This window comes from Haliotis rufescens, unplaced genomic scaffold, assembly GCF_023055435.1.
Source record: "Haliotis rufescens isolate VD_foot unplaced genomic scaffold, xgHalRufe1.0.p SCAF_4, whole genome shotgun sequence".
NCBI classification, from domain to species: domain Eukaryota; kingdom Metazoa; phylum Mollusca; class Gastropoda; order Lepetellida; family Haliotidae; genus Haliotis; species Haliotis rufescens.
The window spans coordinates 6593675-6621105 of NW_025964112.1; the positions used below are offsets into that span (position 1 = coordinate 6593675).

At 43.1% G+C, this 27431-nt stretch overlaps 2 protein-coding genes across 2 annotated transcripts in view; both read left to right on the top strand.

The window, feature by feature from the left end:
- Positions 1 to 27431, top strand: part of LOC125372429 (extensin-like) — a 68486-nt gene that overhangs the window by 13949 nt on the left and 27106 nt on the right. The gene's annotated exons all lie outside the window — the stretch shown is intronic.
- LOC124143044 (carbohydrate sulfotransferase 11-like) overlaps positions 13253 to 27431 on the top strand; it is an 86248-nt gene continuing 72069 nt past the window's right edge. The window contains exon 1 of the mRNA XM_048381723.1: positions 13253 to 13571. The gene's annotated coding sequence lies outside the window, so the exon portion shown is untranslated. The remainder of the gene's footprint in view (positions 13572 to 27431) is intronic.

Below are 27431 nucleotides of genomic sequence, written 5' to 3' on the forward strand. Positions count from 1 at the left end.
ATTGCACGTGTGCGACTGCTTGTACTAGTCCGGACTGATGCCGATTCATAGTGCCAGCTCACTGAGATGCCGCAGTTTAACATGAATTCCCCACTCAGACAGAGTACACTGACTCCGAGCCGACCAGTCCTTGTTTTAGCCCCTAAATGCCGGGCGCCAGGCAGGGTAACAACAAGTACCATCTTTTAACGTCTTCTGGTATGACGCGCCCGGGGATCGAACCACGGACCTTTCGCTCTCCGGGCGGACGTTTTACCACTAGACCACGGAGGCGGTCTTTAAAAGCTTAGAAAATATTATATATGTATAATGTTGTGTTGTATGTTTTCTATGACGATGTTCACGTTGAAGCAATTAGATAACCTTTGACGAGAAAAACTCAAAATCAGATACAGATATATATCCATGTTCAGGGCTCTATGCTTACCATAATCCTTGTCAGAAAGCAATTGAGAAAATACTGTTTAAGGACCCCACGCAATTGTAATGAGCCGTATAACATGCATTGTAAAGTTCAGCTCGTCGGGGAGCTTGGAGCATATTCCGCGTGCATCATTCAAGGACGATACACACTGTTCAATTTCAGGTCACAAAGTTCATATAAAGTGGTGTAAATGTTATGTTACTGAAAAAAACAACGTAGTATGAGGTCATTCGTCTGATCAATGTTTTATCATAACGAATCCAATGACAAAACCCATGCCTTGGTACAGGAGACAGAGCTACACGCCCTAAAAGAGGGGTGGTGTAACAACTCAATTAACATTTGTCAATATCTGATGTGACCACAATTTGTGTTAATACAGGCGAGGCAGTGGCAGCGCATTCAAGACACCAGATGATTGAAAACAGCCTGGCCGATGTTGTTTCTAATTGTCAACCAAAGATTGGCCTAACTGAGCTGTCGTTACGGGCTGGTTCTGGTCCTGTCGTACGCGCCGGACCATCACATCCCAGAATTGTTCTATGGGAGAAAGGTCTGGAGAAACAGCCGGCAATGCCAGTACAGCAATGTTATTCTGCCTCAAAAGGTTACAACACGTGCGTCATTCAAATTGCCATTTACAATGATGAGTGGTGATGCCACCCTATACATTAAACTTGGACTCCCAAACTGACGACGTTGAGTAACACAAGCGTCGCTAAACGTTCTCCTGAACGCCTGTAGACCCTTACACGACCATCACAGCTGTCCAGATGAACCTGGACTCAACTGTGAACAGTATACTGTCTCGTCTTCTCACCCTCAGGATAGGGGTGGGAATGAAGTGGGGATGGGAATGGGGGTGTAGCCTAGTGGTTAAAGCGTTCGCTCGTCACTCCGAAGGCTCGAGTTCGATTACCCACATGGCTACAAAATCCTGTGTCCCCCGCCGCAGTACAGCTAAAGCGGCGTAAAACTATACTCGCTGTCTTTAAAGATAAGATGCGGTCTTCACCAAGCTGGGCGTGCCTGACGGTGACATGGAAACGAAATTGGGTGTATCGCTGGACGTCGGTTGTGCTTCCTCAACCGGTAGTTTATAGTTCTGCCACAAACGGGTCTCAACGCAGGAATTGTCCTAGCTGTTAAAGTGGCAGTTTGGTATCGATTCCGTAGATGCACCAACCGAATATGGTCACACATGGACGACCGGCCCGTGGCAAGTCATGAGTGTTGCCCTGCTGAAGATAACGTCTCTAAAGAGATCAAATTGCGTTTCGATGAACGTTAAAATGTCATGCAACTTCATTTGCAATTGATTTTCAGCAAGCCGTGGCATTGCGAAGACTTTATTTACGGTTACAAGTGCATGAGCACCTGACAGCTAAACAATCATTGTGTTCTGTTCACACCCAAACTCCACGTATAGGAGTACCATGCTCAACAAACACGCAAACATCCAAATTGTGCGTCGTGCATGAACATGCACGTGCAAATTGTGAATCACGACCTTAAAGTCGAGGAGAAGTCTTCGTAAATATGTATTGAAAGATCCATTATTTAATTTCAGAATAAATTTACTTTTAATTGAACTTAACATGAAGCACACTTACTATTTCCGTTAGTTTATTTCCCAAAAGAGAATGTTTTTTCATAGTGTAAATTTAGGATTTGTTGGAAAATACAATGGTAACTCTCCATTCCTTAAAACAAATGGCCGGGGCCCCCACTCATCATCTTAAAGGACTGGGGAGTTACTCGGACATTCCCCTCTACTTATATTCTGTAATTCGGAGTAATTCGTTTGTTGTGCTCCACGTTTAGACGCATATAGACTGGCAAAAATACAAACAACTATTGTAACTATTTTATATAGACTGGCAAAAATACAAACAACTATTGTAACTATTTAATATAGACTGGCAAAAGTACAAACAACTATTGTAACTATTTAATATAGACTGGCAAAAATACAAACAACTATTGTAACTATTTAAACAGTGACCTCTCAGATTGATCTGTGGTAAAAAGTGTATGTGTCATTTCGGGCTGTTCGATTTCTTGCTTGGGAAGGTCTAAACATGAGACAATTCTGAGCAAGTTTAGGCCAGTTCATTCAAGAAGCCAGTTGATTGTCTGATTAATTATTTTTTATAATATCGATCGTTGTGTACAATGTGTTGTAAATATACCCGCTGAGGCACATAGTGTCGATGGTAAGTGACTGCCATTAATTTATTATCCCCGTGGTACGGTATAAGTGTGTTAAAAATATAAATCTTGAGTCAACTGATTAGAATCATGCTGAGTGAGCCAGTGTTAATCAAGCATATCTAGGGCAGAAACTGGAAAGAACAATAACATGCAACCTTGAAATAACATATAATGCGAGCCAGGAGAAGGGGAACACTGTGTGCCATTGTGTGTGTCTGTTGTTTACGCCGCACTCAGTAACGTTCCAGCTTTATGACGGCGGTCTGTAAATAATCGACAAACCAGTGATTGATATCATGAACATCGACCCAGGCAATGGGGATACTATGACATGCGAGCCTGACCACTCGATCCCGTTAGTCGCCTTTTACGGCAAGCATGGATCTACCCCGGATCTTCACGGGCAAGTATTCCTATTGATCATTGCTTATTAGGCTTGTCTGTATACTGATGCACAATATATGGAACAATATCTCAGCTTAGTGACGAGAAAGCTCAAAATAACGTTTAGAACACCATATTGAGATGGAAAATACATCACTGATGCTGAAGTATGTAGGAGGATTGAGTTCTAAGCCTCATATGGAAGGAATTGCGTAATAGAGACATCCTTTGTTGGAGTCATTAGATGGTGTCAAATGTATATCCACAAAAGTTACTCATAAAACTTAATGGCAATCTATCATTTAAATACATTCTTCATGATTTAATAAACCACTAAAACCAATTAGCTTTAACGATGACGTCCCTTGGAGGCGCCTAGCCAGAGTACAGCACCGTATGTGTTCTTTGAGCATGGACGACATTGGTCGACGGCAGCGCGGCTTCAACCAGTTAACATGTTTGTTTGTTTTTTACGCGACACTCAGCAAAATTACAGTTATATGACGACGGTCTGTAAAATATCTATCCCGAACCAGACAATCAACCAAGTCAGCGAGCCTGACCACCCGATCCCGACAGTCGCCTGTTACGGCAAGCATGGGCTGCTGAAGACCTGTTCTAACCCGGACCTTCACGCGCCTGTTAGCAGACAGACAGACAGACAGACAGACAATTGTTTATTAACGTCTCACTTCTGTACAACATACTACATACATATATATATAGAACATAGATAAAAGTACAGAACCACTCAAAATGAGTTATGAGAGACGAGGTCCCAAAAAAATACCCCTCAGGGACCCAACGAAATTGTAATGAGCCGTATAACATGCATTGTAAAGTTCAGCTCGTCCGGGAGCTTGGAGCACGTGCAACACGACAGAGAACATATTCCACGTGCATCACTCAAGGACGACACACACTGTTCAACTTCAGGTCACAAAGTTCATATAAAGTGGTGTAAATATTATTTCCTGAAAAAAACAACGAGGTATGAGGTCATTCGTCTGATCAATGTTTTATCATAACAAATCCATTGACAAAACCCATGCCTTGGTACAGGAGACAGAGCTACACTCCCTAAAGGAGGGGTGGTGTAACAACTCAATTAACAATATCAATATCGGATGTGACCACCATTTGTGTTAATACAGGCGAGGCAGTGGCAGCGCATTCAAGACACCAGATGATTGAAAATAGCCTGGTCGATGTTGTTTCTAAAAGTCAACCAAAGATTGGCCCAACTGAGCTGTCGTTACGGGCTGGTTCTGATCCTGTCGTAGGCGCCGGACCATCTCATCCCAGAATTGTTCCATGGGAGGAAGGTCTGGAGAAACAGCCGGCCAACATACTACATACATATATACATAGAACATAGATAAAAGTACAGAACCACTCAAAATGAGTTATGAGAGACGAGGTCCCAAAAAAATACTCCTCAGGGACCCCACGGAATTGTTATGAGCCCTATAACATGCATTGTAAAGTTCAGCTCGTCCGGGAGCTTGGAGCACGTGCAACCACTCAAAATGAGTTATGAGAGACGAGGTTCCAAAAAAATAAATACAAGTAGAATATATAAGTGGTAAAATATATCACGAAGGTAAATCTAAGCATTATCATGGCTTTCATCCTCCACGCATTCATGACAGTTAAAACACACCCGTTCATTCAATGGTATATTATTGTAGCGACCTGTCTCAACACGGAGCGGGGCAACACCACAGCGGAATAGAGCTAGAGCACGGCGGTGAGAACGGGGTAGGGGAAACTGCAAATACCGTTCAACTTCAAAACTTGTCTTAAAATTTCGATAAAGTCGGAGCTTGTTCTTTCCTGTTCCATGTCTACTTTCCTCCTGTCTGACTGACTTACTCCATTCCTGTATGAAGTTCTGCTTTATCTTCTCTCCAACCGTACTCGTTAAAAAGTGTATATAAAAAGCGTTTCCAATAGGGATAAAATGGTCTAACTGTAAACTTCGTAATTTCTTGTGGACACGGAGATTCCAGTTACGTGTGCCTAATGACGCCGCTGAGTCTGCCCACTTGAACACTTTAAATACAAGTATGTCAGGATTCACGTCGCACGATCGCTTGTAATACCTTGCACGTGCTAATGCTACTATTCCACACAGAGCACGAATCCCACGAATCGCCATAATTTGTAAATTTTAGGATTCGTGAGGATTCGTGCAATTTAGCAAATATTCTGGTTCAATTCGTGACGCTCTACGATCTAGTTACGATACAGGTGCGATAGAGTTACGAATATCCGTGTGATTCGGCTGGATTCGCATATATATTGTCAAGAATTCACTACGATTTACAAAAAGCTCTTACGAATACTGCACGAAAGTTAGGAATCAGTTACGAATCAGTTAAGAATACGCGGAATGCATGTACGAATCAGGTACGAATAAAAATGAATTCGTGACTATTCTTGACAATTTTGGGGGTTTTCCCTCAAGATAGCTATAAAAAGGCCCCCACCCATGCATGGGCATAAGCTTCAAAATGGATGACCAACGTAGAGCAGCTGTATTATTGGCCCTGCAACTGGAGTATCAACACCAGCTGCTGATAGCTAGAAGCAGCTAATGACCTGAAATCAATGTTAATTGCCTTATATACCCAATTTGCCGGCAATCGTGATTGGATCGTGAGGTGAGGTGAGGTGAAATTGGGTTTAACGTCGCGTCCAAGATTATTGCACTTATATAGCGACGTGCATGCACGTGTATGTGTGTGTGTGGCTGCTTGTACTAGTCCGGACTGATGCCGATTTATAGTGCTAGCTCACTGAGATACCATGCCGCAGTTTAACATGAATACCCCACTCAGACACAGTATACTGACTCCGAGCCGAACAGTCCTTGTTTTAGCCCCTTAATGCCGAGCGCCAGACAGGGTAACAACAAGTACAATCTTTTAACGTCTTTTTGTATGACGCGGCCCGGGATCGAACCCTGGACCTTCCGCTCTCCGGGCGGACGCTCTACCACAAGACCACGGAGGCGGTCTGTTGGATCGTGAGCTTCGTACCTGCTTCGGCGTGTATTCGTGGGATTCGTGACAGATTCGTAGCCAATTCGTGGTAAAGCCGAATGAGTTAAGAATACCTACGAATGCCTACGAATCGATTACGATTCAGTTACGATGCCTAAGAATGCATTACGAATTTGTTACGAATTAACTACGATATTTTTTAAACGGGAGTTCGTGGCCAAAACTTTGAAAGCTCAAAATTTTTGCCACGAATTCCCGACAGCTCGAGAATTGTAAGAACTAACTACGAATATATGCGAATCAGTTAAGAATTTCACGAACTGATTACGATTCAACTACGAATCCTAAAATATATCAATTCGTGGGATTCGTGGTCTGTGTGGAATAGTAGCCTAATATTGGTCAACTATGGTTATCCTCGGTTATATCGGAATTAGTGCGGGTTCACGCAGGCGGTCCACGGTTTAATATATCGAACGAGGGCGCCAGTTGGAACCGGCGTTGTCAGTGAATATCAAATATGCTTATTGATATATAGAGGTTATCACGCGAGTGTGTTTGGGGATGGTAAATATCCTGCATAAGGAATAAACATTGTATTTAGCGAGCCTCGGCGAGCTAAATACATAGTGTTTATTCCTAATACAGGATATTTACCATCCCCAAACACACAAGCGTGATAACCTCTTTATCATATAAAGTCATTCTTTAATTCTGTGCTTCAAAATCGCTTTCCCTCTCTGACAAACATTACCGAAACATTGCGAGTTTTCCTGGAATGAGCGCATTAATATTTATTACGTCACAGGGTAAGTGATGTGTCAGTCGGACAGTGACAGTAGCCAATATAGTTCCAACTGAAATCTGTTTCTTATACAGCGGCGAAGCAACATATACGCAAACAATTGTTTTTAATTGCCTTTCGCGGCAATCCATTGGTCTGTCCGCTAGAGTAACTGCCCTTTGTCAAAGGGAAGCTACTCTAACCCTAGTCTATGAGACGTCACGGCCACGGTCAGACGTTGTTGACAGTCGGTCTCTCCTGTCATAACGATAACAAATGTACTCAGATGTACACACAGCGACAAAACGAAACAAGGTAACAATTCAAACATATTTCCGTCAAATCCAACTATTTTAATTTGTGGAGAAGGTTTCAAGCCGCAGAGGTCTACAAGCACAGATATGGCTACTGATCCCGCTTGGCTAGGCCTCGTGCCCTCGCCAAATTCGAAATTTATATCTCCAAAGTTGCCAAAACTTATAAAATGCCTTAGCTGCGTCACAGTTAGACACAGATTTTCAGTATATTAGACTGTTCTTTTGATAATGATAGCAATTATCCCTGTAGTTTTTCCAGATTCTCGATGGTTAATTCTGACTCGATCGCCGAATGACGAGTGCGACGCCATGTTTGTTTATAAACAGTGAAAGTAGTCCCTACTTGACCTTTGATATTTGCATCTCTATCCGCATATGACCCCAACGGATATCGTTTTTATCCGTTGGCTTTATCCTGCCGAGAAACCTACCCATTATATGATAATAAATAATATTACGCAGCAACTCTGGACCTGCATCTGCAATGACCTGCCGCATGAAAACCTGACCTCTCCCTGTGCCGGCCGACACACGTGGGGATTACGGGTAAAGATATGGGTCCCCTGCAACCTGTACTTGTCGTAAGAGGCCAGGAAATGGATCGGGGGGTCAGGCTCGGTGACTTGTAATTGGCTGATTGCGTGTCATCGTACCCCGATGGCGTGGAGCGATGATATCAATCGATCACCAGCTTATCTGGTCCAGGCTCGATTACTTACAGTGAGTGAGTAAGGATTTATGCCACTTTTAGCAACACTCCAGCAATATCACGGCGGATAACACAAGGAATTGGCTTCACACACTGTACCCATGTGCGGAATCGAACCTGGGTCTTCGGCGAGACGAGCGAAAGTATTGATCACTAGGCCACCCAAGCCCACTGAGCTACTATGACGCAGTTTTGACAGTAGACCCGTGAAGATCCTGGGTAGAATAGGTCTTCAGTAGACCCGTGAAGATCCGGGGTAGAATAGGTCTTCAGCAGACCCATGCAGATCCGGGATAGAATAGGTCTTCAGCAGACCCGTGAAGATCCGGGGTTGAATAGGTCTTCAGCAGACCCGTGAAGATCCGGGGTAGAATAGGCCTTCAGCAACCCATGCTTGCCGTAAAAGGCGACTATACTTGTCGTAAGAGGTGACTAACGGGATCGGGTGGTCAGGTTGACTTGGTTGATGTATGTCATCGTGTCCCAATTGCGTGGATCGATGCTCATGATGTCAATCACTGGATTGTCTGGTCCAGACTCGATTATTTACCGACGGTCGTCATATAACTGAGAGCGGCGTTAAAACAACAAAAAAGTATCATTCATCCCGTTGAAGGTGCGTTTGGTGGTCTAGTGGTTAAGGAGAGTGTTCATCTCGCCAAAGGCTCGGGTTCAATTCCCCACATGGATACAATATGTGAAGCCCATGTTGTCTCCCGTCGTGATATTGCTGGAATATTGCAAGAAGCGGTGAAAACAATACACGCGTCAACCCAAAATGGTGACTGCTTCGTGAATTCTTAGTAAAAGTATTTTTAAGTGTCACGTACTTAGTTCACGTTGGTCCGTCTGAGACGTGCTCTCAACTTTGTCTCGTGAGATATTGGTCACGTGAGCTGTCGACCAAGGAACGCCCGGCTTGCACTATGACCTGACATACCTACCTGCCCGAAATACCTTGATGACTTGTTTGCTGCGGATCTAATTACGGTATTCAAGGTGTGGTTCGGCCTGTATCCAGTGTCAAATGAGGAAATATTTAGAAAGACGTAATAAAATTCTGAATCAGAATATATAATATAATGTCGTAAATATTATATACAATGACACTTCAAGACACCTGTCTCGCCATATCCGGAGGCGGGTCCGGGTGAGTGTGTGGGTTTTGGTGTGTGGGTGTGGGTGGATGCGTGGGTGTGGGTGGATGCGTTTTGGGTGTGCGGGTGGGTGTGGGAGTGTAGTTGGGTGGGTGTGCGAGTGGGTGAGTGTGCGGGTGGGTGAGTGTGCGGGTGGGTGGATGGGTATGTGTGAGTGTAGGTGGGTGGGTGTACGGTTGAGTGTGTGGGTGGGTGTGGGAGTGTAGGTGGGTGGGTGTGCGGTTGGGTGTGGGAGAGTAGGTGGGTGGATGTGCGGGTGGGTGTGTGGGTGGGAGTGTAGGTGGGTGCGGGTGAGTGTGTGGGTGGGTGTGGGAGTGTAGGTGTGTGGGTGGGTGTGGGAGTGTAGGTGGGTGTGGGTGCGGGTGGGTGGGTGTGCTTCAGTGTGTGGGTGTGTGTGTGTGGAGGGGGGGGGGGGAGGGGGGGGGGGCGTGGGTGAGTCACATAATGCATAAAATAAAATAATAAAATAATAACACCTCTGTATTATTGAAAGTAAGGCGAATCCATCAGTATCCCTAGCCTCCTGATCTGCTTATACCAGCACCGGAGCTCCGCCTCTGTTGGTCCACCCCCTCCATCTATCCACAGATATCGCAGATATTACATTCACAGTGATCTGCTCACTATATTAACTATCCAACCATCCACAAACCCACCCATCCTCACATCTACCTGGCTACCTCCGCCAGTTTAACTATCCACAAACCCACCCATCTTCCCATCTACCTGGCAACCTCCGCCAGTTTAACTATCCACAAACCCACCCATCTTCCCATCTACCTGGCTACCTCCGCCAGTTTAACTATCCACAAACCCACCCATCTTCCCATCTACCTGGCTACCTCCGCCAGTTTAACTATCCACAAACCCACCCATCGTCCCATCTACCTGGCTACCTACGCCAGTTTAACTATCAACAAACCCACCCATCTTCCCATCTACCTGGCTACCTACGCCAGTTTAACTATCCATAAACCCACCCATCTTCCCATTTACCTGGCTACCTCCGCCAGTTTAACTATCCACAAACCCACCCATCCTACCATCTACCTGGCTACCTCCGCCAGTTTAACTATCCACAAACCCACCCATCCTACCATCTACCTGGCTACCTCCGCCAGTTTAACTATCCACAAACCCACCCATCTTCCCATCTACCTGGCTACCTCCGCCAGTTTAACTATCCACAAACCCACCCATCTTCCCATCTACCTGGCTACCTCCGCCAGTTTAACTATCCACAAACCCACCCATCTTCCCATCTACCTGGCTACCTCCGCCAGTTTAACTATCCACAAACCCACCCATCTTCCCATCTACCTGGCTACCTCCGCCAGTTTAACTATCCACAAACCCACCCATCTTCCCATCTACCTGGCTACCTCCGCCAGTTTAACTATCCACAAACCCACCCATCTTCCCATCTACCTGGCTACCTCCGCCAGTTTAACTATCCACAAACCCACCCATCTTCCCATCTTCCTGGCTACCTCCGCCAGTTTAACTATCCACAAACCCACCCATCTTCCCATCTACCTGGCTACCTCCGCCAGTTTAACTATCCACAAACCCACCCATCTTCCCATCTACCTGGCTACCTCCGCCAGTTTAACTATCCACAAACCCGCCTTATATATATATATATATATATATATATACTACTCAAAAGAAGTTAAAGAACACCCGATTCTTTCATATTACTATAGTTAATCTGTCTTGGCATGTGAGATTAACTACAGTAATATGAAAGAATTGGGTGTTCTTTTACTTCTTTTGAGTAGTACATATTATAACTGCCCTCCGAGACTCATCGTCACAGACAATGCAGACACTCTTACACGATCACTCAGTTTCAAAGATTGACGCACGTGCAAAACCACAGAATGGAATACACGTGCATCATGCAAAGACGACTTTATTATTATTGCGTTTATATGCATGTGCATGTGTATCATATTTTATGTCTGCCGGTTGTTTACACTGCTAGCCCACTGAGACACCATGCCGCAGTTTCAACATGAATACCCAACTCAGACACAGAATTTTGGTGGTGAAGGTGAGGTGAAATGGGGTTTAACGTCGCGTCCAAGATTACTGCACTTATATAGCGACGTGCATGCGTGTGTGTGTGTGCGTGCGTGCGTGTGTGCGTGCGTGCGTGCGTGCGTGTGTGCCTGCGTGCCTGCGTGCCTGCGTGCGTGTGTGCGTGTCCGGACTGATGCCGATTTATAGTGGTAGCCCGCTGAAATACCATGCCGCAGTTTAACATGAATACCCCACACAGACACAGTATACTGACTCCGAGCCGACCAGTCCTTGTTTTAGCCCCTTAATGCTGAAGTGCATTACGGCGACGTGCATACATGTGTGTGTGTGTGTGTGTGTGTGTGTGTGTGTGTGTGTGTGGCTGCTTGTACTAGTCCGGACTAATCTCGATTTTATAGCCAACTGAGATACCATGAAGGACATAAGGTGAAATGGAATTTAACGTCGCGTTCAAGACCATAGCACTTATGTGGCGACGTGCATGCCGCAGTTTAACATGAATACCCTACCCAACGTCTTTTTGATATGACGGCCTGGGATCGAACCCCGGACCTTCCGCTCTACGGGCGGACGCTCTACCACTAGACCACGGAGGCGGTCCACAGAATTTTGACTTCAGTATTGACGTGTTTTAGCCCCTTGATACCGGCGGCCAGGGAGGTAAACAAGGCAACAAATACCATCTTTTAACTTATTAAGGTATGACGCCACCGGGGATCGAACCTCCTACCTTCCGCTCTCCGGGCAGACGCTCTATCCACTACGCCATGGGTCACAGACACCTCACCACCTGTGGGTATTCAATGCGGGAAAGGCCCGTGAAGACCCGAGGTAGAATAGGTCTTCAGCAACCCATGCTTGCCGTAAAAGGCGACTATGCTTGTCGTAAGAGGCGACTAACAGGTGGTCAGGTTCGCTGACTTGGTTGAAGCATGTTATCGATCCCAATTGCATGGATCGATGCTCAAGTTGTCAATCACTCAATTGTTTGGTCCAGACTCGATTACTTACAGACCGCCGTCATATAGGTGGAATATTGCTGGGTGCGGCGTGAAACAACAAACAAACAAAAATGCGGGAAAACGTCCGGTTGACCAGTAGTCGGTCCGTTCGTCAGAGTGGTCAGTAGCTCCGGGTTCGATTTCCCCCGAGGGTGATATGTGAACCCTAATTTTCGTCGAACCGCGAACTAATGTTCCAGCAATATTCAAATAAATATTATTTCATATCTACTGATAAAACAATATAATATATTACAGTAAAGTACGGTTATTACGAACTCAAAGGGACTACTAATTTTAGTTCGTTATAACCGTAGTTCGTTATAAGCATATATACAGCAGAACTACAGCAAATAGTCTGGACCAAAAAAGTAAGTTCGTTATATCCGTCAGTTCGATATAAGCGTGTTCGTTATAACCGTAGTTTAATGTAGATTATTTACAGGGATAGTTACTCACTAAGAACGCCTGTACTAACCTCACTCACTCACTCTACCACCCAACAGGATCATCTGTAAATGGCCAAGTGGTTAAAACGTTCGTCGTGCCGCAGACCCAGGTTCGATTCCCAGATAGGTACACTGTGATAAAAGCTCAGGCTTGGTTTCGCCCGCCGTGATATTCCCGGAATATTATCTGCAAACGCCAAGAAATACTTTAATGGTGACTTAACGTTATAGCGAAGATCAAAGAATACGTTGCATTACAAGATTATCACCTTGAAATCTGTAATCGGATATCACCTTATTTCATTTTTCCGAGATGCACTACAACTTGTCGTGGTTCAACTATTTGTACAACACCACACGGGCCGTGCGCTTATCGGAAAAGAGCCGCTTATGTTTTGCGATTTTTTTAATAAGGACTCGGAGCCTCGAGGAAAACCCGGCGTGCATCATATGCACCACATACAAGTATTCGTAAAAAAAACAGGCATATATACCCGCATCGGCATAACTACATGTTCAAAGGAAGACATTCATGTTTTAAATCAAATACCACATTCGGCGACCGGGTGGTATTGACATAGCGAATACATTCAGCATTGTAAAAATGGGAAATTATCAAATTTCACAGCAGTCAGTTTTCAAACGACAGCCAATTCCAAGAAACCACCCCTATTCAGTAACACAACAGGTAAACTCTGTTAATACACGTTGTGAAATGTCCCGAGACGGCCACGTGACTTATTCAAGCCGGGTTTTCAACGACAGCTTATTTTTTAGTCCGCCGAGATTGGTCGACGCTGACATTGTTCCCGCGTTATAACAGGGTAGGAGGGGTAAGGAGTGGCGACAACGTGAAAGATGGGTTCGTTCTACGTAAAGACCGTCCACATTCATTAATACAATGACAGTTTAATACAGGCCCTGAGTAACTCGCCGGGTAGATATTTGAACGCACACCCGGAGCTATGACAGAAACTCGATAACAGCGAGTCATTCATAACGGGAGCTGCTTCTGTGGGAATATTCATACAAGGATTACACCTGAGCATAGTGGGCGGCCTTAGCGTTTCCTCTACAGGTAAGGCATGCTGTTTATTGCTTTAACATTTCTTATCAATGTAGGTTTCGGACACTTGGTTTTATTTCTGATAAAGATTACATTTTTTCAGTTTAGAATTTTTTATCGGTTTATCACGATAGCTGTGGCACTGTTTCGGGATAAACATCGAACACTTATTTGTTGATTGCAAATTTCGTGTACGCCACGGCAACATTTATTTGAACTTTCACTCCTTTCTCCTCAAATTATTTTGTCGATATGAACTGTCGTCCTTTATAGTACATCGTCTCAAACAACCGGTGTTGTTGTTGTTGGTGGTGTTGTTGTTGTTGTTGTTAAAATGTCACATGCCTACCATTGTAAACAGACAATACTTGGAACATTCTGGAAAAAAATAATATTCTTAATTTATATATATTACCCCTCGGGTATTTCCAAGCCAATACGGTGGCCAGTGGTGACTGTGACGTTTCTATGTAGCTTTGTTGATGTGTGTATTAACACTTACTTGCTCAAGACAGCTCTACTTCAAAAGGCCAATTATGATCACAGAGTACATAACTCAATACGCACAGGTCAACGTGAAGGCCTCCATGTTGACAGAAGTAAGGTGTTTGTGTCGGTGGCAGGCTTAAATAGACACTTGTATGGCTATTGCATTGAAGCGTCCCCCGTACATTAAGGGGTAAGTGGCCCTTACTTTAGAAAGTACATGCTCGTCATCAAGACGCTTTACTCAAATATGACATAAATGTTTGAAGTAAAATTCCGCGTGTTCGGTTCCAAATTAGCGCGGTTAAATCTACAGGTAAGCTAGCTCTACCTTGAAAATGCACCCAGTACAATGGTGTCAGGTAACTTCTATTCATTTCCTTGAGGACATAATTAACGGGGTGGTAATTCCGTTAGCTAGAGATCGACTTATGGTAGATTTATTACATGTTCAAAAATATTTAATTAAAAATGGATGTGTGAGTGTTTAAATTTGAGTATAAGCCGAGATATGTAAGGACGAGGGACACCCGGAATGAATTTCACCCATGTTCCCATGCGGGATCGAACTCGGGTCGGCGGCGTGGCGAATGCCCTCTTTGTCCACTAGGCTCCCCAACCGTCCCGCCAGTCTCTGGAAGGGATGACATTAGAGCAATAATACCGCCAGGTGGCACATTTACCAGTTAATGCCGAACTTGTCCATTTCCCGCCGGTTTCTATGTCATGTGCCATAGTGAGTGAAATTATTATTACTACTTTTTTTCTTTTCTTTTTTCGGGGAGGGTGGGGGTGTGGGGGTGGGGGTATTTCTTATTTATTTGCTTTATATTTATAGTTTGGGCTGCATGTTATAATTTGTTGTTAACTCTCTCTCCCCTCCTCCCCCCGATCCCGTCCCCCACCCCTTTTCCTTCTTTTACATATTAAGGGCCAACGGCCAGCGTCCGCTCATCAAGTTTAGGTCCCAGGTTCGATTCCCATCAGCTACAACATATAAATATCGTTATTCGCAGCATCAACAGTTTTCTCTCATTCATTTATTTAAATAATAAACACGTATACCAATAAATAAAAGCGACAAAATCATTTCAAACCCGACACAACCATCAACCTTGAGGTCGTGTGCATGTGATTGGGCGAGTTTCAGCGGGCAACTGTGAATCCTGCTTGTAGCCCCAAGCGACTGAACTAGTTGATGATAACCTCACTCTTTACATTAAAACGGACAAATAATGACACTTAACAGGTTTGTACCCTTTGTCGTGTCATCACAAAGTACAACTGAAGCGTCCAACGTAATAGTTTCTCAGTGGGTGTTCCGCGGCAGTTCCCCAGCAACCTTGTTTGTTGTATGGGGCGATAGAGTGGATCGGGGGGCCACGCTCGGTGTATTGATTATGTGTCATCGTAACCCAACTGCGTGTTCATAATATCAATCACAGGCCGCCGTCATATAGGTGGAATATTTCTGAGTGAGGTGTTAAGTGTAGTATTCTTTCTGTTTCCAAGCACACGTCACATTATTAAATATCACAATACACAGGATAAGACCAGGAAAGTAGGTGTCGAATGCAAGCAGAAATATTTAATGTCTTTTTTTAAATTACATTTTCTTTTTTATTTATGTTACATGAATCATATTACATAAATAAAATCAACAAATTGCAAATATGACATCCAGGACCAATGACAAAAGGAGAAGCTTATGTTGTTCCGTGATCGATGAAAAGTCATAAACTGGTAAGATAATTTATGACTGGCAAGATCCGGCCTTGTGGTCTGGGAGACGCACGTCTCCCGTCGCCTGGCAACAAACAAGCTCTTACTCTACAATCAGGATAATTCAAACTTGGTTACACTACAACATGACGTGGGAACAAAGTAATGACGATATTGGTTTGTTTGTTTGTTTGTTTGTTTGTCGTTTAACGCCGCTCTCAGAAATATTCTAGCTATTTGACGGCGGTCAGTAAATAATCGAGCCTGGACCAGACAATCCAGTGATTGACACCATGAGCATCGATCCATGCAATTTGGATACGATGACATGCATCAACCAAGTCAGCGAGTCTGACCACCCGATCCCGTTAGTCGCCATGTGCGATAAGCATATTCGCCTTTTACGGCAAGCTTGGGTTGCGAAAGACCTACTCTAAACCGGATCTTTATGGGTCTGGTTTCCAAGTAGGTTTCATATGTAAAATGTATAGAAATAACTTTCCAAAGACCCAGATATCCATACGTTCAATGTATATCTAGCGGCCTAGTAGCCCAGATGAAGTTGCATCCCTTTATTGTGCCAGGATCCGCTGGACGAATCCAAAATTCGTCCCGTTAATGACCCGTCAACAGTCAGCATGGTGCCATGGTCCTGTGTTTATCCAAGTGGTGAACACCTGACATGCATCACGTGCCTCCACACGAAGCTGACACGCTGTGATATAACTGAAATACTGTTCAAAGCTGCGTTCAACATTTCTAATTCAAACAACCAGCGCACGAAATCAATAAACCCCAGAATAATAGCTCCTGTGGTTTAGTTCATAGGACACACGTTATAGGAATAGCACATGAATATATCAGTGTCCATACGACCTTTTTATACTAAAGAGTTTCTATTCTTTATTAAGCCGTCAAAACTGATACTGAATAGTCTGAATCTGATCTGTATAGGACGCTCGACCCGTCAACACAGATCAATATGTGAAGATTAAGCTGGTGCAGGAATGTGTGTATATTCATCCAGAACGTCGTCTCTTACACACAACAGCACTGTTTACTATTACCATACTGCTGAGTATGCCGGGTTTAGATTACAACAAAGTATCTATTGCACTCGATAAGAAACAATCCGGCAAAAAGATCAGTTCCAACAGTGAAGATAATATTTAAACTGTGGCTGCACAGAGCAAAACACGTTGTACGGCTCAGGGGGTGGTCGGGTAGCCTAGTGGTTTAAGCGTTCGCTCGTCACACCGAACACCCGGGTTCGATTCCCGACATGGATACAATGTGTGAAGCCCATTTCTGGTGTCCCCCGCCGTGATCTTACTGGAATATTGCTAAAAGCGGCGTAAAATCATACTCACTCACTTGTACGGCTTAGTGTCGTTGTGTTTGTACTCAGGTGATTATTCTCCGTATACATGTTGTACAGCTTAGTGTCGTGGTGGTTGTACTTAGGTGATTATTCTCCGTATACATGTTGTACAGCTTAGTGTAGTGGGAATTGTACTTAGGTGATTATTCTCCGTATATATGTTGTACAGCTTAGTGTAGTGGTGGTTGTACTTAGGTGATTATTCTCCGTATACATGTTGTACAGCTTAGTGTAGTGGTGGTTGTACTTAGGTGATTATTCTCCGTATATATGTTGTACAGCTTAGTGTCGTTGTGGTTGTACTTGGGTGATTATTCTCCGTATACATGTTGTACAGCTTAGTGTCGTGGTGGTTGTACTTAGGTGATTATTCTCCGTATACATGTTGTACAGCTTAGTGTAGTGGGAATTGTACTTAGGTGATTATTCTCCGTATATATGTTGTACAGCTTAGTGTCGTTGTGGTTGTACTTAGGTGATTATTCTCCGTATATATGTTGTACAGCTTAGTGTAGTGGTGGTTGTACTTAGGTGATTATTCTCCGTATACATGTTGTACAGCTTAGTGTAGTGGTGGTTGTACTTAGGTGATTATTCTCCGTATATATGTTGTACAGCTTAGTGTCGTTGTGGTTGTACTTAGGTGATTATTCTCCGTATACATGTTGTACAGCTTAGTGTAGTGGTGGTTGTACTTAGGTGATTATTCTCCGTATACATGTTTAGTGTAGTTGTGTAAAAAGTTATTCAATATTTGTCAAGTATTTTGTTGTTATATCAACGCTTATATGTATTCTTCTGGCTTAGGGGCGGTCGGGTAGCCTAGTGGTTAAAGCGTTCGCTCGTCACGCCGAAGACCCGGGTTCGATTCCCGACATGGGTACAATGTGTGAAACCCATTACTGGTGTCCCCCGCCGTGATATTGCTGGAATATTGCTAAAGCGGCGTAAAACCATACTCACTCACTCACTCACTCTTCTGGCTTAACATTGTCATTTGAAGTTCATAATGAAATCACCTCCCAAAATATGAGATCAAAGGCAGAGGTTATCCCACCCCACACATAATCGATTGGTTTAAGTCCTAGGGTAAAAATAATATATTTCTTACAATAGTGCTATTCAGCAATATCTTTGTTTCTTAACAGGAAATACCCACTGAGGTTGTTCAGTGTGATTACGACATTACATACAACGGATACCTTTCATCAAAGTCTAAACACTAATTGAGTTCGTGACTGAATGCTTTGATGTGTCAGTGATACATGTAAAACGTGACGGTGAATCACAACATCCTTGTTCTGCAGGATACCCGTATCAACTGCCTGATTCATAAATATCTATCCCCACCCAAAATAAAATTACACAATTTAGAAATATGTTTCATAATTGAAAACTACCAATTTGGTTGGTATTCATCGGCAATACGCCCGTTTATAAATCTCGTTACTGACGAGATTAGGGGCCCCTGTTTAATGGGGTGCAACGACGCTCCAGCAGATCTTCATGCTGGTTGAGTTCGAGGATCGGCGAGACTGTGGGAAATCCCTGGGGTAGCTCGACAGTTCAAAAACTGGTGTCATCAGTTCTAAAACCGCCGTCACGATTGACCCTCTGTGCGCATGACTGGGTTCATGACATACGGGTGACTAAGCTTAATCCAGATCGATCCAGGACCCGCAATTAGAGAACACCTCAAGTGTTGAAAACTCGTGTTTCATTGGTTAATACTTCAGCCTGTGACCAACGGAGACAACTTACTGTTTCCTTAAATATGACACCACCGCACAACATTATTGCACAATGTGTTTCTATGATGCCGCTGAAGAATCACTCCACCCGTAATTGTCTGGTCCAGACTCGATTATTTACAGACCGCCGTCATATAGCTGGAATCGTGCTGAGTGCGGCGTTAAACAACAAAGAAACAAAACAAACATAAACATCACTCCCTGTTGTGCTGGGAATAGCTTATAGTTAATTTTAAATTTACTGTATATGGCCTACGTTTTTGTCACATTTTGTCATAGAAATAAAACGTTCGCGTTCATTGCTTATATGTTTCCACTGCTTGAAAATTACATTTATTTCAAGGCAGCTCTCGTAACAAGCCTTTTTCATGGACGCACGTCATCATCTTTGACGTCGCATTTCCTCTAGACCCACATACACATATATGATCCTCTATAGATGACGTAACGATCTGGTCATGCACTTTAATGGAACTCCTCTCATATAGGATGCGCCATGTACTCTATGGAAATTGATTCTCGATCATTTCAGACAGATATATTTAGCTGACAGTCGTGCTGGGGGTGCCCTTTTGTTGAACGACCTCACAGTTAGGGTTATGCATGTGGGATCCTTTTTTTACAATCATGTATATGAAAAAGAACTTACAGTTATTTGAAAAGTGAGATCAATATTTAACCCAAGCAACGTACCTTTGTTTGAGATGTTGAACTTGGAATTGTTTTAAACTAATAATTTGGTTCGAAAATTGCTGGGGAAAACTCACTGGGTCTCAGGTTATTGCTGCGTAAGACAATAAATAAATACTTTTTCATGCAAATTGTATTAATGGCGAGTGCTCCCGGTAGGGCAGGACATGCTTACCCTTTTCGCGAACACCTGGTGTCATGACTGATATTCAGTGGTCCATTCATATAATGTCCACAGCTATTTGCCCTTTAAGCCAAGTGGAATCTGTTTCGGCAGAAAATCTAGGCTGGTTATTATCTTGCATTGGCAATTGATATTTACAACAAAATAATCCTCACTGGATATGATGGATGTCCTAACAAAAATTGTGTTCCCCAAAAATTGTTTGGATCCTCGTTTCAAAGAAGAAAACGTTTACCCAATGTTTGTTCCATAACGAGTCAATGGTTGAACAACCAGTCAACCCAAATATCCACTGAATAAACGCTCCCGTAACACGCATCTCTTTATCTGCACATTGGGTGTTGTCCATGCATGTACTTGCGTGTATTGATGTACATAATTATAATGCAGCCCAAACACAATGGATGGGTCTAGATATAATTATAGGTATGTTTGCCGATGACGTCGTCCCCACTTGTTCCACGTCTTTGTAGTTGTACATTGTACGTATATTCCATGTACAATTCAGGTATCAATTTTCAAGAAAAACAATGTTTAAACTATGCTTTGTGTAACCTGTTTTTATAAACAGTAACTAATGATTATGCTGCGGGAAATATTAATTCTTTTGAACCAGATGTTAGTGTGTTTGGTTTTACACAGCTATTTGGGATATGTATCACGACGGAACTTGTGAAGTGAAACAGGGTTTAACGTCGCGTCAAAGATTATTCCGCTTCTATATATGCACGTGTGTGTGTGTGCGTGCGTGCGTGTGTGCGTACGTACGTGCGTGCGTGCGTGGCTGCTTGTACTAGTCCGGTCTGATGTCGATTTTATAGTGCTAGCCCACTGAGATACCATGCCGCAGTTTAATATAAATACCCTACTCAGACACAGTATACTGACTCCGAGCCAATCAGTCCTTGTTTTAGCCCCGCAATGCCGTACTGTCCGGCAGGGTAACAACAAGTACTATCTGTTAACGTCTTTTGGTATGTCGCGGTCGGGGATCTCTTCCTGAAGAGGAAACTGATAGGTCAGTAGTCAGTAGCGTAACTCTCCGGCATGTTACAGTAGTGAGGGGCTGAGTTTATCTCTACTTTGTGCAGTAGTTCGGTTACATCACAGCATGTCGGCATGGCAGCAAAGCTCGAATTGAAACCAGCGACCTCGGGTGTGGTGCTGACAAACAAACTGAGAACAATATACAGGTAATCTGGGTTGGTTGGTTGGTTTGTTGTTTAACGCTACACTCAGCAATATTCCAGCTATATGACGGCGGTCTGTAAATAATCGAGTCTGCACCAGACAATCCAGTGATTAATATCATGAGCATCGATCCACGCAATTGGGATCGATGACATGCATCAACCAAGTCAGCGAGCCTGACCACCCGATCCCGTTAGTCGCCTCTTTCGACAAGCATAGTCGCCTTTTACGGCAAGCATGGGTTGCTGAAGACCTATTCTACCCCGGCGTCTTCATGGGCCAGGTAATCTGGGATTCGAACCCACAATCATAGCACCATGTAAATGGCCTATTGCTATTACAGGAGACAAATGTGGAGGGAAGACAAAACAATGTAAGTGAAGGTACATGCATGTGTTATGACGAAGAATGATGTAAATCACCGTGCATGTTTCATAACGTGACTAATGATGTAAATTATCTCTTTTACCTGCATGTGTCATAACAAAGGCAATGTACATTAAACTACGGTTATAACGAACTCAAAGGGACCACTAATTTTAGTTTTAAATTTCGTTTAAAGCATATATACAGAAAATATACAGCAAATGGACGGGATGAAAACACATCTCGTTATATCCGTCAGTTCGCTATAAGCGTGTTCGTTATAAACGTAGTTTACTGTAAAAGTTTTTGTGCATGCGTATTTTACGAAAATATAATCTAAAACGTCAACGCCAGAGAATAATCAGTCTCGATTATCTGACGAAACTGATTCCATTGGGTGTAAAAGGCAAAATGTCATGTATGGCTCACTGAAAATAAGTGATGTCATCAGGTGTTCACGAAAAGGGTATTATGTCCTTCTCTATCGGTAGCATCCCCCACTCACACAAAGGAATGTCCTGAGTTAACGTGCGAACATTATTACGAGAGCAATATTATAAACAGATGCAAAGGCGTTATAACGAAGGAACATGTGTACGTATGTGTACATGTAGGCATCATTATAAATGGAGTATTGTTAACTAATGTGCAGGTTTAATAACGAAAGAATATTGTTTATTAACATGCAGATTACATTTTGAAAGGAAACTTATAAAGGAAATTATAAGTTGACGTGGTTGGTATATTCTTAAAGTTTTGTGTTGTCTTTGTCTGTAGTTTGTGTCCGTTAACATTGTCTGTTTTTGAAAGAGGTCTTCGTCTGTGAGATGCTTTGTCTTTCGTCTTTTGCTGTTAACATTGTCTGTCGTCTGTTGTCTTTGTCTATTTACTTTTTCTGTTGTCTTTCTCTGTTAACCTTGTCTGGTAACATTGTCTGTCGTCTTTGTATGTTAACTTTGTCTGTTGTCTTTGTCTATTTACTTTGTCTGTTGTCTTTGTCTGTTAACATTGTCTGTTGCATTTGTCTGTTAACTTTGTCGTCTTTGTATGTTAACTTTGTCTGTTGTCTTTGTCTATTTACTTTGTCTGCTGTCTTTATCTGTTAACCTTGTATGTTAACATTGTCTGTTGTATTTGTCTGTTAACTTTGTCTGTTGTCTTCGTCTATTTACTTTGTCTGTTGTCTTTGTCTGTTAACCTTGTCTGTTGCATTTGTCTGTTAACTTTGTCGTCTTTGTATGTTAACTTTGTCTGTTGTCGTTGTGTATTTACATTGTCTGCTGTCTTTGTCTGTTAACCTTGTCTGTTGCATTTGTCTGTTAACATTGTCTGTTGTATTTGTCTGTTAACTTTGTCAGATGTCTTTTCTGTAGTCTTTGTCTGTTAACATTGTCTGTTGTCTTTGTCTGTTAACTATGTTACATCAAACTGATATAATAGCTAACGGCCGTCTTTCGAAGAATCGTAGAAATATGCCATTGCAGACATTCGTGATGTACATCCTTAATGCACTGTCTATTTCATACCCGGCGACCACACTGCCACCCAATCCACACTAAGTTGTTTCTGATACCGGTCTGAGGGTGCGGTGACCCATGGTTGGCCCAAAGCACAATGGATGGAGCCATCGTACATATTGCATAAGTTAATAATTAGGTAATACCTTGAAACTGAACGCTCAACTACTTCCGTCTGTGCTGTTCGTGTTTAACTCAATACACTGAATATTGTAATCACACACATTTGTAGCGCATGTCGTTCATGGGATGGTTCAAGGTTTTCGTAACCAGGCATCATAGACATATATACCGATGATTAAATGTACATGTACTCCTGTTTCTTTCGACCCGTGAAGATCCGGAATAGATGAGGTCTTCAGCAACCCGTGCTTGCCGTAAGAGGCGAATATGCTTGCCGTAAGAGGCGCCTAACGGGATCTGGTGGTCAGGCGCGCTGACTTGGTTGATGCATGATCCCAATTACGTGATGCTCATGATATCAATCACTGGACTGTCTGATCCAGACTCGATCATTTACAGATCGCCCTCATATAGCTGGAATATTCGGCGTTAAACAACAAACAAACAAACCTATTTCTTTCGTTTTGACTCAACAAGGGGTGTATAGCTGTTGCAGTTGCAGTTTCGTCAGTGTGACTGTGCGCCATCTTTGTTTGCAATTTTTTTCCAAACTACAATAGATGCACCTGGATAAACTCGCGAGGACCGCTATGTCGCATTAATAGTTTGTAGTCCAGTGGTGTGTTACAGTAAGTCTTACCTTACATTAGTCAACTGACATGGGTAATTGCAGTTTATGAGATATACTCGTTTTTCCTCAGTGGAAACGTAGCATTACTCGCTGTAAGGGTTCACTTGGGTGCTGGTATTACTACTGGCAGATGACATAGATTAGGCCCTTGTACCGTCTTGCCCGTCTTACAGTAAAGAACCCACTTTGCACTGGTAAAATTTGCTTTGTGCAGCATACTGGCTTTAAACGTGGGTATCGTATTTAATACCGTAAACATGTGTCCCGTGTTTCATAATGTACTGTAAATATCAATACAAGTCCAGTATTTCAAAATACACTGAAAGCATGTGTCCCGTGTTTCATAATGCACTGTATACGTGGGTCCCGTGTTTCATAACGCACTGTAAACGTCGGTCCCGTGTTTCATAACGGGTTCTACTGCGTCTGTAGTTACACCTGGTCCACCTGTGTCGACTGTTGGCTCACTCACTCACTCACTCACTCACTCACTCACTCACCCACCCACTCACTCACTCACTCACTCACTCACTCACTCACTCACTCACTCACTCACTCACTCTTGGCTAGCAGGTAGACACAAACATTGCCCTTCACAGAATATATCCTAACACTTGACCAAACTTGCATGACTGAAAAAAATACGTCGACGGTCGACCCCTGCACTTGAGCGGTAGTATTTGTAGACTAGACTGGCAATGAAATAAACATGGATGTCTATAACATAACATAACGGTACATATCTCTCCCACGGCCTGGGAAGGTACACATGCATATAATTGCGCACATCTCTAAAAACCACTCTTTGCGTCATCGTTGGCCAGGAGATATGGGGGTTGGTAGAACTTGTTTGTGTATGTTGCTGTATTTTACATACAATATCATGACATTCCATGAAGTACACATATAGTCCTGAATGTCTACATCACAGTGACTGATACACATTCTCCAACAACTCACATCATCAGAGAACGTTGAGCAAGAGGAATCAGTTCTCACATCAGTGCATTCGATAAAAAGAATTAACGCTCCCTCCCTCCGCCTGGTAACAGAAGGGCGTGGTTGCCACAATTACACAGTGTAGCGATGTACATGCTTGTTGAGTTGTGCAATGGTAGAGGAGGTGAGGTGAGGTGAAATGGGGTTTAACGTCGCGTCCAAGATTATTGCACTTATATAGCGACGTGCATGTACGTGTGTGTGTTTGTGTGGCTGCTTGTACTAGTCGGGACTGATGCCGATTTATAGTGCTAGCTCACTGAGATACCATGCCGCAGTTTAACATGAATACCTCACTCAGACACAGTATACTGACTCCGAGCCGACCACTCCTTGTTTTAGCCCCTTAATGCCGAGCGCCAGACAGGGTAACAACAAGTACCATCTTTTAACGTCTTTTGGTATGACGCGGTCGGGGATCGAACCCCGGACCTTCCGCTCTCCGGGCGGACGCTCTACCACTAGACCACGGAGGCGGTCTGCAATGGTAGAGGACATCGTCTTTGACAGGGATAAACTGTTGCAACTCTCAGCTAGAGATCTCTCAAGGCACAATGGGATGCAAACATTTAATAGCAAGTCGCCAAACAGCCTTGGGTTACTTTGCTTTAAGCATGTGTTTGTCATGATAAAGTTATGGCTATCAACATGGATCATGTATGGTTATAATTCAAATAACCTTAGTAATTTAGGTTTTAACTGTTTGGCCTTTGCTTTCATTTGTTTCGAGTTGTTTTGTATGTGATTTTTGTGCGGTTTGACGGTTTAGATTTATTTAATTTGTGTAACTGAATTATATGTATTTCTATATCTTTTTTTGTTTACCTTGTTTGGTTTAATGGTTTGTTTTCTTGGGGTGGACGAGTGATAATGTTTGTTTGGAGAAGGAATTAAATGTATAGTATTCATTCTCAAAATTTCTAACGTTAAGGAATCTAGAATGGCAATTGCTTAAAGGAGCACTACCCTGGGACTAAGTGGCAGTCCCAGCTTGTTTTAATCAAATATTTAGAACATAATGTATTCCAATGAAAGTATTAACGAACACCAAAAATACACAGGTGAGGTAAAATGGGGTTTAAAGTCTCGCCCAAAATTATTGCACTTATAAAGCGACGTGCATACACGTGTGTGTGTGTGTGTGTGGTTGCTTGTACTAGTCCGGACTAATGTCGATTTTTTAGCCATCTGGGATACCATGCAGGACATAAGGTGAAATGGAATTTAACGTCGCGTTCAAGACGATTGCACTTATGTGGCGACGTGCATGCCTCAGTTTAACATGAATACCCCACTCAGACACAGTGTACCGACTCCGAGCCGACCAGTCCTTGTTTTAACCCCGTAATGCCGAGCCCTCAGGCAGGGTAACAACAAGTACCATCTTTTTACGTCTTTTGGTATGACGCGACAGGGGGTCGAACCCCGACCTTCCGCTCTTCTTGCGGACGCTCTACCACTAGACCACGGACGCGGTTTCACTCCAATGAAGCCAGTGACCCCGGAAACACTGACACAACACCACCGTACGCAGTCACCTCCAGCTGTTTGCTGTTTGGGCCGACATGACAGCAATTTAAAATCGACAGCAAAAATTAATCAAAGCCATGTTGATTCGAGGTCGGTCATGCGGAACTTTCTAGTCTACTCACGGTAATTTGTAACGACAACCTCTAATTTGGCTTATTAAATATAAGAATACCTGAAAATAACTACGTTTTATCAATCCATAAATAAAGACACCAGCGTTAATGGTAACTAGGTTCATCGACCTTTTGTTGATACTTACCTACTTTTGTATAGAGGTTACACCCGACATTTTGGTCTACCTCACGGTAGTCGACTCAGCCGCATAAATGTTTTAAAAGGAGAAAATGTTTGTTCGGAAGAATTTCATTGCTATTTGTTTTGTTGTTGTTTGTGTTTGTTTGTTGTTGTTGTTGTTTTGGGGGGGTGTTCTTGAAATTTAAATATACTAAGTTGAAATTTCAAGATACTAAGTTAAGTTATGTTATGTTGAAATTTCAAGATATAAACTTGTCATCTTGAAATTCCACCTTATTATCTTCACATTTCAAGATCATTATCTTGTAATTTCAACTTTTATATCTTGAAATTTCAAGTTAATATCTTGAAATTTCAACATAGCATCTTGAAATTTCATCTTTTGTATCTTACCTAAAGGATTCCGTATGTTTGCCTTACTATGATTATGTTCTATGAAAAATTCGTCTAAACGTACTTGTATCAGTGGTAATAACCCGACCCACTCACTGATAATACACGTTGATCATATCTATGTGTACGTACCGCCTCCGTGGTCTTGTGGTAGAGCGTCCGCCCGGAGAGCGGAAGGTCCAGGGTTCGATCCCCGGCCGCGTCATACAAAAAGACGTTAAAAGATGGTATTTAATGTTACCCTGTCTGGCGCTCGGCATTAAGGGGCTAAAACAAGGACTGGTCGGCTCGGAGTCAGTATACTGTGTCTGAGTGGGGTATTCATGTTAAACTGCGGCATGGTATCTCAGTGAGCTAGCACTATAAATCGGCATCAGTCCGGACTAGTACAAGCAGCCACACACACACATACACGTGCATGCACGTCGCTATATAAGTGCAATAATCTTGGACGCGACGTTAAACCCAATTTCACCTCACCTCACCTATGTGTACGTCGGCACAGCACGTGATGACCCAACCAACCGCGTCCTTGACCTGGCAAACGGTCGAAACACCGGCGTGCTGTGTTCTGCTGTTGTTTGAAGTTCCTATTACCGAGTCATGGTCGGCGAGACATTCTCAATTTACCTTTTGATAAAATGTCTTCAAGG